The following is an 11,492-nucleotide window of genomic DNA, read 5'->3' on the forward strand; positions in this document are numbered from 1 at the left end:
TGTTTGCACTCTCCTCAACAGGTATCCCACGACTCTGGCATTTCTTGGATAGTTTTTAATTACAAATTTCCAACTGTCCAATGGCTGGAATCCTCTCGCGATTTTCTCCAAAGGGTCATTTTTTGGCTCTGTCCTCTGCAGTACATATAGCTCATCTTCTAGGTTCTGGCTGGCTCCACCCCACTACTACTTCTGTTCCTGGTGGTCCTCCCATGGTACTGATATCTCCAAAACCCTGGAATCTTCTTCTGCAACTGGGCTGCATTTCCACCAACAGCCTCTCATAGGATCTCATGGTGCCAACTCTGAACTTCGCATGATTGCTTCAGTCCTGGTCCTTCAACTGCTGCTGGGGCTGTACCGCCACCAATGGCCTCTCCTGTCTTAGTGTCAAGCCTCAGCTGCTCTCCATGACCCCTTCATGCCTTCAAAACCAGTACCACCTGGGCGATGCCTGCACATTACCAAGTCCGGCTGCTAGCACGAGGTACAACCTTGGCTGTCCCTGGAACACAGCTTCTCTATGCTCTCAGGAAACTCTTCCAAGAAGATTTCATCTCAGTGAGGCTAGTCTCTTCTTTTTTTATTTTTTATTTTTTTTTTTGAAGTTTTGTAATTATATTTATGTACAGAAAACTCAGCAGTACATTTAACCCAGTTTAGTGGCGAGTTCTTTGACCTTTGCCTTTTCCAGCTTGGCAGTTCGAGCCACAGATTTAGGACCCAGGACGTTGCCTCCCCAGTGGCGGCAGATCTCATCATATCTGTCGTTGTAATTGGTCCTAATAGCTTCCACCAGCTTGGCCAGAGACCCTTGTCTTCTGAGTTAACCTGTGTGAAGGCAACAGTGGTGCACGTCTTCCTATGGACCAGTCGCCCCAGCCTGGCCATTCCCTTGATGATGCAATAGGGGACCCCCATCTTGCGACACAGAGCAGGCAGGAAGACCACCAGCTCAATGGGGTCTACGTCATGGGCAATCACCACCAGCTGAGCCTTCTTGTTCTCTACCAAAGTGGTGACTGTAATGACGCCCGCTTGAAGGACAAGTGGTCTCTTAGTCGGGACATCCCCTTTGCTGGCAGCTTTCTTCTCAGCAGGAGCCAGCAGCCTCTGCTTCTTTTCCTACTTGGTCTCTGGCCTGTACTTGTGGGCAAGTTTAAGCAACTGAGTAGCTGTTTGCCGGTCCAGGGCCTGGGTGAACTGGTTAATGGCAGGAGGAACTTTGAGCTGCTTGTAAAGGATGGCCCTCTGCCACTGCAGCCTGATGTAGAGGGGCCATTTGACGAAGTGCGTTAGATCTCTCTTGGGCTGGATGTCCTGCCCAATGCCGAAGTTCTTAGGCCTCTTCTCAAACAAAGGATTCACCACCTTCTTCGCCTCCAGCTTCTTCACTACGGCAGGGGCCTGGGCCACCTTCTTCCCCTTGGCCTTCTTTCCCTTGGGCATCCTGTCAGGCTGGAGGAGAGAGTGGCTAGTCTCTTCTTAATCACTACTAATTTCTCAGCTCCAGCCGACAGGATCAAGAATCCTGGCAAAGCAAAATTTTGCTTTAGTAGTTCTGGTGTTTTGTTAATCACAGCTGATTTTTCAGTTCCAGCTAACCAGAACCACAAGATCTTAACTCCTTTCTTCTCCTTAACACTAAAGCCAGAACCACACGGCCAATGTTGGGGCTGGGATATGGTCCCCTTGTTTAATCACATTCTCACCAGCTTTCAGTCTTTTTTTTTTTTTTTGTTTTTTTTTTTTTGTTTTTTTCGAGACAGGGTTTCTCTGTGGTTTTGGAGCCTGTCCTGGAACTAGCTCTTGTAGGCCAGGCTGGTCTCGAACTCACCGAGATCCGCCTGCCTCTGCCTCCCGAGTGCTGGGATTAAAGGCGTGCGCCACCACCGCCCGGCTCAGCTTTCAGTCTTTCACTCACTAAGCTTGACTGTCCTTAATCTCGGGCTGCAGACCAGGCTGGCCTTGAATTTGGGGAGGTCTGCCAGCCTCTGACTGGTTTAACACTGGTTAAAGGTGTTACCAACATTGCCTGAGGCTACCACTTCTTTTATTACATTTCTTAATTTGTTTATCTCTTTAAACAGAGGATTTAGCTCTGACCCACTTTCTGGTGCCATTTTTCTCCTCAAATATTTTATCTTGCTCAGCTTGCTCCTTTCATTATAAATCTTCATTAGAGTTACCACTAATATCCATATGACAGAGCCTATACTAGACTGTTTTGAGATTTCTTCTGCCAATGGAATTAATCCAAAACTCTTCACTTTGACCTCAGGCAGACTCTTCAGACAAGGGCAAAAAATAGTCACATCCTTCACCAAAATATCACAAAAACGATTGCTCAGCAGCATACTAAAATTATTCTCTGAAACCTCTTGAGCCAGCTCCTGAGAGTTCAAATCATTGTCGGCATCATTGTCATCCATGCTCCTACTAGTATTCCACTGCTTTCCAAAGCCAAAGTACCAAAGTCCAAAGTCCAATCCAAACAAAAGCATGGTCGGGTAGGCCTATCACAGCAACACCTCAGTAGCTTCGATCAACTTCTGTCTTAGTTCTTTCTATTCTTGTGAAGAGACACCATGACCACAGTAACTCTTATAAAGAAAACATTTAACTGAGGGGCCTGCTTACAAATCAGATGTTCAGTCCGTCTTGGCGGGGAGCATGGTGACATGCAGGCAGACGTGGTGCTGAAGCTGAGAGTACTTACATCTTCACAGGCAGGCAACAGGAAATCAACTGAATGTCACACTGAGAAAAGCTTGAGACCTCAAAGCTCACACCCGCAAGCCTTCCAACAGAAGGTCTGACCCAGATTAAAAGGTGTGCCCTCCAACCTCAAGGTCATCCAGCCTCCACCAACACTTCCTCCAAACAGGTCACACCTCTTAATAGTGCCACTTCCTATGAACTTATGGAAGTCAAATAAATCAAACTACTACAACTTTGTACATTTATTCTCAAGTATGTATATTTGTTGAAGGGGTTTATCTGTATCCATTTGACCAAGTTACTAAAGCATGAATCAAGTCTTGCTCACCTGGAATTAATTGCTTAATCTCTGTTAGTTAAAGACTTGTACAGAGTATAGGCTTATTCAGGTCTGTATTACTCCTTGTGTTTTTGAGAGCTTTGTAAATCGCAGGTGTATTAAAATCTATTCATCCTGGGACTGGAGACACACTCGTTGCTTTTGCAGAGGGCCTAGGTTCAATTCCCAGCACCCACAGGGCCCCTCACAAGCGTCTTAACTCCCATTCCCCATTCCAATGACACCTTCTTCTGGACTCTACAGGCACTCTATGCATGTGATACACCAATATATTGCAGGCAAAACAACCATACACATAGAATAAAATAACTTTTAAAGTAACAACAATACGCACCAGTCCTTTTCTGCACCTCCTAGGCATTGTTTTGCATGACTTGTTACCTCCCACAGTCTACCAGCATAGTGAGCGACAACAACTCATTCTAGCCATGCTGAGATGAACTAAACAAAGGGTTTTATTTTGTAATGTATTTTTCATCATATTTGTTGACATGCCGTTTATAATATTTTACAAACTGTAAAAATAACCTAGTTGTGTTTTCTTATACTTGTCTTACCAGTTTTGAACCCAAGGAAAATAATAGCTTTAAGAAATAACTTTTTTATGAAATGACGTAAATTTCACTTTTCTTCTTTTGGGAAAAAAAGTTACCCTCAAGTGTGTTTAAGAGAGAGTTTGGGAAATTAGCCTATAAAGCTGTCCATGGCTGGGATGTTTGAGGACTGGTAAGAGGCTAAGCATGCTAGCCTCTGTCAACTTGACACAACCCAGAGTCACGTAGGAAAAGGAAACCTCAGTGGAGGAATTACCTCCACCAGACTGGCCTGTAGGCAAATCTGTGCAGCATTTTCTTGATTAACTATTGACACATGGGGCCCAGCATGCTGTGGGTGGTGCCATTCCTGGGACGTTGGTTTGTGTTGGTTTGTATTTGTGTAAGAAAGGAGGCTGAGCAAGACAAGAGGAGCAAGCCAGTAAGCAGCACCCCCTCCATGGTCTCTGCATCAGTTCCTGCCTCCAGGATCCTTCTTAAATTTCTTCTCTAGCTTCCCTTGAAGCAGGACTGTAAAGGGTAAGATTCAATAAACCCTTTCCTCCCCACAGTGCTTTTGGTCAGTGTTTTATCACAGCAATAGAAAAGCAAACTAAAAGAGGAGCCATTCTTTTGCTTTTACGTTTACTTGCAAGTTAGTCATTCTGGATTTCTTTTTTATAAGTTTATACACAGGATTTTATTATTTTTTAGATTTGTTTTTATTTTATGTATATGAGTGTTTGCCTGCACATATGTATGTGTACAACGTGTGTGAAATGTCCAGTGTGGTCAAAAGAGAGCATTAGATCCCCTGGAACTAAAGTTAGAGGCAGTTGTGAGCCACCCTATGAGTGCTAGGAATCAAAGCCAAGTGCTCTGAAAGAGTGATCAGTGGTCTTAACTGCTGAGCTGTCTCTCTGGTCCAGTGGATTTCTTTTGTAGTTGCAGTGCCTATTTTTATTAATGTCAAGGTGTGGAGGTTTGAATAAGAATGGTCCTCAAAGGCGCATATATTTCTATGCTTGGTCCCCAGTTGGCTGGACTGTTAGGAAGGAATAAGAGGCATGGCCTTGTTGGAGAAGTTGTGTCACTAGGGGTTGACTTTGAGGTTTCAAAAGCCTAAGCCAGGCCCACTGTCTCGTTTCCTGGAACTTGCAGATTAGTTGTGAGCCCTCAGTTACTGCTTCCTGCCTTCCACCAAACGCTGAATGGTGTTTGTCTTCGTCAGGGTGCAAAGAGACATCATGACTGTGACAGCTCTCATAAAGGAAACATTTAATTGGGGCAGGGTTACAGTGTAGAAGTTTAGTTCCTTATCATCATGGTGAGAGGCAGGATGGCATGCGGACAGACATGGTGCTGGAGAAGTAGCTGAGGGTTCTATATCCAGATTCAAAGTCAGAGGGGGAAAGAGACCCACTGGGTCTGGCTTGAGTACTTGAAACCCCAAAGCCCATCCCTGGGGAAACAATTACTCCAATAAGGCCACACCTCCTAATGCTACTCCCTAAGCATTCAAATATATGAGTCTGTAGGGCCATTCTTATTGAAACTACCGTAGTGATGGCCATGGATTAATCCTCTGAAACTGTAAGCAAGCCTTAATTAAATAATTAAATGCTTTTTCTTTAAGTTGCCTTCATCCTGGTGTCTCCTCACAGCTATAGAACAGTAAGTTCTCTTCTTTTTTTTCCCCTTCTTTTTGCACTGGAACAGGGTGTCATGTGTGCCTCAGGCAAGCTCTTTGCCATTTTAACATTTCTTAATCAGACTTCTCAATATTTTGTCTAACTTCCTGGTGCAACCAAATAGTGTTTGCTGGTTTTGTCAGATTATATTCTAATTGTGAGTGTGGAGGTATGTGTCTGTGCCTGCCTGTGTCTGTGTGGGGTTATTGTCCTGGAGCTGGAGTTACAGGTGCCTGTGAGCCGCCTGACAGGTGCTGGGAACTGAACTTTGCATCCTTCACAACCCTTGGCCTTTTAAGCACTGAGCCATATCTCCAGCACCTGCTCGTGGTTGATTTTTTTTTTGATTTTGGGTTTGGGATTTTTTTTTGGGGGGGGGGGATTGTTCTTAACTTTTCTTCATTCTTTTGTTAGTCTGCGTTCACACAATCCCTTTGTTTTGTTTGCTTTTATTTCCACAGATTTTGTCCCCCTTTTCTAACACAGTTGAATGTGTAGTGCTCCTCTCTCTCTCTCTCTCTCTCTCTCTCTCTCTCTCTCTCTCTCTCCCTCCCTCTCTCTCTCTTTCTCTCTCTCTCCTTTAGGATGACTCTAAAGCTATGCATTTTCTGGAGAGCACATACTGTTTAAATTTGTCCCCTTGTCCCCCAAACAGGACACGCAGTGTGTCATAACCACCATCTCTGCAGGGCACAGGAACTCCTGGTGAGACCAGCTTCCCTCAGCTTTGTTGTGTTGCAATAGCTGCTTGGACCAGATTTCCCTGAGTACTGTGCCCTGAGCTGCCCTTGGCTACACCCATTAACATGTACACACAGCACCACTCCTGTGTGGTGTACCACGGTGATTCCTCACGTCACCCTACACCCAGACATGGCCCCAAGCAATTGAGCCTCAGTGAGCAAGCCTGGGGAAGACCTGGGGAAACCAAATCAAAATCTTTGTGGTCATGGTTCATTTGAGTCAAGTAAAACCTTGTTTTTCTGAAGGTTGGGATGTGGTCTTGCTGTGTCCTGCTTTCTGTGGTCTCACCTTGACTTGGCTGAGCTTGGCTTTCCGTGAGATGGCTCATGTCTGATGAAAGGCCAGCACCACCCCATGGCAAGCTCTAACTGGCTTCTCAGTGGCAGGAGCTACCCTTTTCTCTCCTCCCAAGGCATCATGGGAAATCTCCTCATGGCAGTTTCTAAATCTCTAGATGGTCCTGCTTAGACCCTGGTGGGGCTCCACATAGCTGCCCTTCATCCAGCTTGAATACTGTATGAGGGTTTCTATTGCTGTGAAGAGACACCATGACTACGACAGCTCTTATAAAGGAAAACATTTAATGAGGCTTCCTTACAGGTTCAAAGGTTTAGTTCACTGTCATCATTGCAGGAACCATGGTGGTGTGCAGGCAGACATGGTGCTTGAGAAGGAACTGAGAGTCTCCATCTGGATTGGCCAGCTGCAGGACTGAGCCACTGGTTCTGGCCTGAGCTTCTGAAACCTAAGCCTACCCCCAGTGACACACTTCTTCTGACAAGTCCCACTCTGATGTCACTCCCTATGAGTCTATGGGGTATATTTTCATCCAAACACCACAGATATCTATGAGCCTCGCCTTCCTGGTGGAAGGCCCGTCACTCAACCTGGACATGGTGATCACAGGGAACAAGACATTGGTAGCCCCTCCTTTCCAGATGAATAGTCGAAGGCCAGCCCCTGCTTGCTGCTCTGACTCAGGTAGTGACTAAGCCAGCCTCACAGAAGGTGTCAGTGCTCATGTCCAATGTACATACTATTCCTGGGTCTCAGCTGTGTCCCCCTCTCCACTGCCCTGTTCTCCTTTCTTTGCTAGGCCCCGTGGTACCCTTGGCTCCCAAAAATGTCTTTCCCTAACCTGCCCTCCTAATACCAATACTGCTAATGCTAGCAAGTGATGACATGAAGACTACCATGTGCCTGAGGCTACAAATTGCCCCTGAGTTTGCATCCTAGCGTTACTAGGCAGGTGGCAATCTCATGGCCACATTGTAGATGGAAAGTCTGCCAGATGGGACTAGATGCTTTGGAATTGGGCCAGCTGTGTGAAGTTCCACACTCATCCTGAGGGCCAGTCCAACCATCACCCCAGGGAACCCCTCATACCTCATCTTACTCCAGCCCAGCACCTGACCCTCCTCCACATTTCTTATACAATCTACCACCCCCTCCCCCAGAGGCACCAGCTTTGGGTGCATCTTTCCCCATTCTTGTGGTTTAAATGACTTTAAGCCTCTGATGAGGGGTACAAACAGATGGCAGGCACAATGGCAGGAGGTAAGGCCTGGCATGAAGGTTCTTTGACCCATGTGAGACAAGAGCACGGAAGAGGCTCACTCTTGATGCTGGAGAAGTAGGCCCATGGGGTGGAAGCTTCCAGCCAGGCTGGTGACCAAAGCTGAGATTTCTGCAGGTCTTGTGGGCAATGTTAGTTAGTCAGCTGCAGAACTCAAGCTAGCCCAAGGGCCTGGTCCTTCTCTCAGGACCCAGCCCTAGGATGGTAAGTCGGGAGTAGCAGACAACCACTGTGACCCCCACCGTGTTCTTGGAGGGCAAGCCCATACGAAACTAGAGATCTCAGACACTTCAGTAGTGACAGCATGTGCCTGCAAGCTGCTTCTTGCAACACCCCAGGGGTGCTGACTGGCTGACTTATTTTTCAGGAAGTAAGCTCCGGTCCCCAGCTTTCATCTCATGAAAAAAGCTACACTGCAAAGTGGCTGCCCCTTGCCCTCCATCTATTTATAAGCCAGAGGTGTGAGAGATGTAGGGAAGGACTCCAGGGGTAGGACTGGCAACTTGTTCAGCGGGGGCACATTGGGAAGCAGCTTTGTGGACAGGCCAGCACACCAGAGCTTCTTGCCTTGGGCACTGAATCTTCTGTTTTGCCATTGGTGGGAAAGAGGTAGCTGGTTGATGCTGGCCAGGAGGATGCTGGAACACCAGCATCCATCTGAAGCATTTGCACAGACTAGAGCCTCTTAGAGCTTTCCAGCCTCCCAACAGAAGTGGGATCTACTTGTCTTGCTGGAGTAGGCTAAGCACCTTGCTTCCACCTGTAGCAAAGAGCCTATCCTATAGTTGGCTCTAAGATACTCTGTGATGAGGCAAGGGGTGAGTCCATTGGTTATTCTCACTATACTCGTTTTGTGATAATATCTACCAAGAAGAACCTAGTGGCAGGCAGGACCACATTGGTTGAGAGAGGGATGCAAGTTGGGACAGGAAAACTATTCATTATCCGGTAAAGACAGGACAGTTACAGAGACTGCGGTATCCAGGCAGATGCTTGAGCTTTCATCAAGCTCAGGGGTTAACTGGAGTCAGCCACAGCTCCTCCCGTCCTCCAGAAGGGCCTCTGCAGGAACAATAAAGCACCTGTCACTCACTCGCCAGGATGGCCTCCTCGAGACCGTTGGCCTGGACAGGATTGATGGCTGCCCAGTCCTGACAGCAATGCTTTCTCTAAGAGCTGCACCAAAAGGCATGTCGCTGTGTACCAAGCAGGAAATCCTGGGACATGGAAGACTGCTTTCTATGCCTCACCCCTCAGCTGGCTGGATTCTCAGGGATATCCCTTGGCTGTTGGGGCCAGGCGGCAGAGACTTCAAGAGCTCTGAGATCTAGCATGGTCCCCTCTGTACGTGAGGCCACTCCAGTGAGACAGGGCTCCTGGGAGTTCAAACTGCCCACTCAGTGCTGGGCCCACACAATGACATCCACAAAAGCAATGCAGGGAACAGAGAGTTAGTAAGATCAGAAAAGTCTCATCTAGTGTGCCCATGGGACAAGCGGGACAGGAGTTCAAAGCGGGCCCTGCGGGCTGGAGTGTGGCACTGTAGTGCAAGCTTGCCTAGCACACACCAAGCCCTGGATTCCATTGCCTGCCCTGAACAATGGCAATCAGACTCTTGAGAAAATGCTGGGGGTGGAAATGGGGAGTTTTGAAGACCTGAACAGCAGGAGACCGAGAATTAATGAGCCAGGAGACGAGAGGCTGAGCTGTCGCTTAGAAGGCAGGAGGAAAGGCCAGCTAAGAGGTGTGAAGACCAGAGCCCCCACATCTGGATGCTGGAGTCTCAAGGGACGACAGGAAAATCCTCAGAGAAGCAGCATCTGAACACATCGTGACCTACATTTCCCAGAATTAAAGTCACTTTAAAGATGGAAAAACACAGAAAAGAAGAGAAAAGCAAACCCCTGCCATCTGGACCCGCAGTGAGATGGAATGCCTTCCAATAGAAGGAACTTCCAAAGATTCCCAGGAGGGAGGCTGGTGTGGGGGCAGGGATAGTCCACCCAGGGGAGGCAAAGCGTCGTGGTTCCACAGTTCTCCACCCTGCTATCCTGGATGGTCATAGGAACGCAAAAGGACAGGTGGGTACCACGTGACAATACTAAGCCATCCGAACTGACGAGATACAGTATGAACCAGCAGGTGTCACATGTCAGAGAAATTGTCCTGTCAGAGCAGTCAAGCTTCTTGGTTACAGAGAAGGAAGCCTTCTCTCCCTCATGAAGGCCTGAGCATACTTGCAGTCCTGGGTCACATCTTACAGGTCTGATCTCTGTGGGTCTGAAGTGTCTTCTTTTACTGTCGGGAACATCCACTGTCTCTGTCTTCATGATCATCTAATGCAACCCAGGCATCACCAGACTTCCAGTACCAATGAGGCAGAGGTTCTGAGCTCATCGTATCTCCTGCTAAATGAGCCAGGAGGAAACCCAGGGTATCACCCGTAGAGGAGACAACGTGGGGAAAGGGCAGCAGAAGCCTCCCAGTACAGGGTGGTGACTTCTCTGAGTATGTCCTGGGCAGCATGCTGAGGAAGTCTGTAATAACCAGAAATACAAAAAAAAATCAATAATGGAAAGAAAAAATTAAAGCCTCTTGTTTCTGGCCATGGGACTAGGAAATGGGCAGAAAAGCAGAAAACCTGCAAACAATTATTAATAATTGCTGGCCAGACACAACAGAAAACTGTGGTTTCAGCCCATAGGCAGAGGGGAACCCAGACCGCCACCCTTGCCTGGCTCTAAAGAGGTGCTGGAGATAAGTGAGAAGCCTGGGATGTTGCTGGAGACCACGTGGAAATTCTAGGCGTCCATCCACTATGCTCCTTCCCACCCATGTCAGAGACGCCTGGGGGAGAACCAGAGGTTCTCTGCCATTCAGAAGAGCCCATCCGGGGAACAGTGTAGGGTTTCCATCCATCTCTGTGGTGTTTATGGAGGTCTGTGGGAAGGCTGAACCCGCACACTGTTCCCCAGGATGGCTACCTGCACCCCCAGCAGGCTGAGAATGTAGACCTCCATCCCCTCTCAGAAGTCACTGGCGAGCCCCTTCTCCCCACATATGGAACGGAGGAGTCTGTGGGGAAAACAGGTTTAAATATAACCAGTCTCATAACACAACACCCAAATGTGCACCAAGCCACAAAGACCATGTGGAACTGAGGACCTGGAAAACCTCAACTTCAATAAGCTATTGCCAATAGAGGCCAGCGCTGAGCAGACCGCAATGCCAGAATCACCTTAAGTTATTCCCTTTGGAACTGGTATGCAGGTCAGCTCAGTGACACAGCACTTGCAGGGGCATATGAAAGACCATGGGTTCCATCACCAACACCCCTCAATTCAGTAATTTGTTAATAAACCCATGAAGGATTCTTCAATGAAATAAACAAAATAGAAATCTTAGTAAAAAAAAATCACAAATAGTCAACAGATGCTTGAATTGTGTGTGTGTTTGTGTGTGTATGTTTTGAGTGGGGTTGAGAGAATACATCCATGAACACCATGAGTTTGCTGGAGATACTTGTCTCCTTTCAACATGTGGGCTCCAGAGGATTGAACTCAGGTCCTCAATCTTGACAGCAAGTGCTTTCAAGTGCTGAGTCATCTCATCAGTCCAAATAGACCTTAAGAACTGAAAACCACAGTATGGAACAATTTACAGCTCAAATAGACTCAGCTAAATGAAGAAAACTTAGACTTAATGAACTTGAAGACAATAGAAAGTTCTCAGTCTGAACACTGAGTGAGGGAAAAAAAGTAAAAGAAACTTTGGGATCTGTGGATCTCTAAGTAGAGTTTCAGTTGGATCAGAGGAGACCTGGGAGAAGGGACTGGCAAAAAGAAGCCAAAGGAATTTCTCAAACTCTGCCAAAAACCATCTGAAAA

General features: G+C 47.2%; 1 pseudogene; it reads right to left on the bottom strand.

Moving 5' to 3' along the window:
* Nucleotides 1–649: 649 nt before the first annotated feature.
* LOC121465569 lies at nt 650–1,449 on the bottom strand (annotated as a pseudogene).
* Nucleotides 1,450–11,492: the final 10,043 nt, after the last annotated feature.

The sequence above is a fragment of the Microtus oregoni genome, unplaced genomic scaffold (genome assembly GCF_018167655.1).
Source record: "Microtus oregoni isolate MIOR12 unplaced genomic scaffold, Mior012 000002F_ref0000024, whole genome shotgun sequence".
Lineage (NCBI taxonomy): Eukaryota > Metazoa > Chordata > Mammalia > Rodentia > Cricetidae > Microtus > Microtus oregoni.